The sequence below is a fragment of the Helicoverpa armigera genome, chromosome 8 (assembly GCF_030705265.1).
Source record: "Helicoverpa armigera isolate CAAS_96S chromosome 8, ASM3070526v1, whole genome shotgun sequence".
NCBI lineage: Eukaryota > Metazoa > Arthropoda > Insecta > Lepidoptera > Noctuidae > Helicoverpa > Helicoverpa armigera.
In genome coordinates this window covers 3195294-3199139 of record NC_087127.1, presented here as the reverse complement: position 1 = coordinate 3199139, position 3846 = coordinate 3195294, and the positions used below count along the sequence as shown (strand labels likewise).

At 33.2% G+C, this 3846-nt stretch overlaps 1 long non-coding RNA gene across 1 annotated transcript; it reads right to left on the bottom strand.

Moving 5' to 3' along the window:
* Window positions 1-322: 322 nt before the first annotated feature.
* LOC126056135 (uncharacterized) lies at window positions 323-2691 on the bottom strand. The gene is made up of 3 exons (XR_010276721.1): window positions 2537-2691; window positions 1008-1198; window positions 323-744 (listed from the first exon to the last, which is right to left on the bottom strand). It is a non-coding gene; the product is annotated as an uncharacterized LOC126056135 (long non-coding RNA).
* Window positions 2692-3846: the final 1155 nt, after the last annotated feature.

Genomic DNA, 3846 nt, shown 5'->3' with positions numbered 1-3846 from the left:
AATGACATGAAAGAAGATTTCCTGATATTTCCCTTTCCTAACAAAGGCGAATCGTCGAGGAGGAATTAGCAACCGCACCAATATATTACACTTAATCGATATAATATAAATCATCACACAGTACAGTGGATAGGTGGCTAAAACTTACTGTCTTTAGTGGGATTTAAGTACCAAATAATGCTATGTGTCATTGCAAGAACAATGTCTCACAACCATCTGCCTCAAGGATTCAGCAATATACAGTAGATGCCATCAACCATCCAGATATTATTGATGAGTACGAGGTAGGTAAGAAGCAACTGTGACCCGGTTGATAAGCAAGCTGGACTCTAGCAGTGACTTGGACAGTGGATGTCATGCTAGAAGTTATTTTATAAACAACACTATGTAGACACCTTCTAACAATACATATGTATTTTACCTGTGTATGTTAAATAGTAATATAAACATTTTTAACATTACACAATAGTGTGCAGGTATCAAAGTAATTTTTATAAAAATACCTAACTTTTCTATTATCATGAATTAATAAAACAATATTTTAATTCAACATGTCTTTTTATTATTTTGTATTTTATAATGAACATGCATTTATTTCTAAATTCAGATTCCAATACATTCTCCTCGCATAATGGAATGTATTTTTAACTTGATTACACCGAGTTCTGGCAAATTCTTCATGTTGCCTCGCAGCTGCAATTGAACTGGACTTCCTCTGAACTGCTCCTTTTTGTCCTTCCAGTACTGCAACACAAGCAAAAATTATATGGTGTAATGTATAAAATAAATAGAACAACTATTTGCTTGGTGTGGTTTAAATTTCAGTTGCAATTTCAAATGCCTTTATGATTGAATTTGAAGGATAGAGTCATTGTATATGCCTGCTGTCAACACTAATTTAGTACCTAATACATACAAAACACAATGTAAAAGAGTACCTACTATACTTACCATGATTCAATGCAACGGTACACACACAGGTTCATAAATGATTATTGTTTACTAACCTTACACCACTGCCCCAATATTTTCATACACCCACTACTTCACTGTTTAGGGCTGTTGTTTTCGGATCATGCCTGATGACTGCTCGCATTTGCAGTACGATCATGGCCCACCATAATCAAACAAGGTTTGCTTTCCAAAAAGCTTACTAGCTCTTCCAGCTGACTCAACGAAGGCAGTGCGTTGCGAGACACTAAAAGATAAATATTTTAGTTAATAGACGTAGTTCACAAAGACTGTATTGTATATTAAATATTAAAATATATAAGCAAAATTAAAAATTTTGAAAAACCCTCGACGGTAAAAATCTTATTGAAAAATAATAAAATAACTCAAAACCCCCGACTTAACCCAATTATATAGGAATATCCGTCGGGGGGTATGCCATTAAACCAGCTAAAGGATTCCTAGTGTCGTGAATACAATTATTGAAGAATTGTAGATGTTTAACGATGACATAAAATACAGTCAATTAATTATTGAATTTTCATATAGAAAAGGCAGCCCCCGACGGTTATTCCTATATAATTGGGTTAAGTCGGGGGTTTTGAGTTATTTTATTATTTTTCAATAAGATTTTTACCGTCGGGGGTTTTTCAAAATTTTTAATTTTGCTTAATTTTATTTCAGACTTTTTAGAGAGCATATATGAATTATAGTCTATATAATATGTTACTGCAATATTATTTTGCACAGATATTGTAGCGCCCGCTAGTGAGTTACTGGCGTAATTTTTATTATTTGGGAACATGCATTAAGCACGTACACATTGCTGATGAAAACAGAATTGTAATCAGACGTTTTCATTATATTGCAACATTGTTTGGCACTAATATTGTGGCGCCCCCTAGTGAGTTATAGCCATGACACCTATCTAAGAACATGAACTCATTGAACACAAAACCGTTATTGAAAACCGCATCAAAATCGGATCATTAGTTTAGAAGGTAGGTGGGAACATTACTGTTTTGCACTAAAATTGTGCCCTAGTGAGCTACAGCCATGACACCTGTTTAAGAACATGAACTCATGGAACACAAATCCGTTATTGAAAACTGTCTCAAAATCAGATCATTAGTTTAGAAGGTAGGTGGGAACATTACTTTGCTGTTTTGCTCTAATATTGTGGCGCCCTCTAGTGAGTTACAGTCATGACACCTGTCTAAGAACATGAACTCATCCAACACAAATACGTTATTGAAAACCGCATCAAAATCAGATCATTAGTTTAGAAGGTAGGTGGGAACATTACTTTGCTGTTTTGCCCTAATATTGTGGCGCCCCCTAGTGAGTTACAGTCATGACACCGGTCTAAGAACATGAACTCATTGAACACAAATACGTTATTGAAAACCGCATCAAAATCAGATCATTAGTTTAGAAGATAGGAGGGAACATTACTTTGCACAAACGCACACACAAACACACAAACACACAAACACACAAACGCACATCTCTCACCCTAAACGCATATACCTGCTCCGTTCCGTCGTGGGCAATTATAAATGTTACGTATTGTGTAGGTACTTACTTTCGATAGTTTTGGACCCAAACTAAAACACAGGACAAGTAGAATACCGGTGGCTATGGGTACAACTTTTTTTAAAGTCCACTGTTGACCGCTTAAAGCCATTTGCTTTGAAATCTCGATTCTCGTATTTAGATAAATAAATAAAATATATAATCCAGTTATGAGCAAAATGTTTGTTTTGGTTTTGAAGTTTTGAAATGACACAGACTATATATTATACTACATAACATTATAACAAATGTCAAAGATTGGAGTCATTATTTTCTATATCGAAAATGATATAATTAATTAAATATACGTTGCATAACAAATAGAATGTGTTTTAAACATACATATAATAGTGAATTGTACCCCAGTATAGAAGTAAAAGAAACTGCGTTTTTCTGAAGAACAAAAATTTTTATTTACGCAACACGTGCTTAACTAAACTTATACAGCCTTACTTATAAAAATCAACAAATCATCTTCTAAGCATTGTTTTAAGTAATTACTACTTAAAGCCTTAAGTAGTGATTAAATTATTTTGACCTATAAACATTGCTTAAGCATGTCTTAAGTAATGAACAGATAATGACATAAAAACATACTAATTTCTCAACACTACCGGAATGTTGGTAGCTTAAAAAAATATTTGTCATCAAAACGTTGTGTAATGGCAACAATGGCATCCGTAAAATATAAAATTAAAAAGTTGAGCTGTCAATAAACCGGAAATGAAAAATCAGCTGGTAAGAATCCAGCCATTTTGATAATTAGCGGGTTAAACAAGGGTGTGAGGCTACTTAATTTGACAGCTCATTTAAGACATTGCTAAGAAAATGATTTATTTCAGCCACGTTTATAAGTAAGATTTTTTCTTAAACATCTCTTAAGTATAACTTATTATTTTATAAGTAAGGCTGATAACCAATAAACTCTTTACAAAACTAATATCTAATTATATCTCTTACCTGAAAGAACAAAAAACAACATTTAATGCTTTTACTTCAAGGTTTTACATTACAAATTATACTTTTAAAAACTGGGGTTATTAAATTTAACCTCACTTCACATTCTTCCCATTTTTTATGAAATGTCAAAATCAAATCAAATGTCATCATGTCTATGACGTTCCGTATTCCGTATATAGATTTAAAATGTCGAAATAACGCCAAAAAACGTTAGTCGAGATTTTCTCGATTATACTTTAAATGGAATTTTGGCAACACTGTAAACATCCTAGCCTTCATCGTTGTTCGTCAGATCGTCGACGAGTTTTTGAGCTAAGCGAATACGGTTTTCACACTGACGAAAAACAAAAAAACAACGTT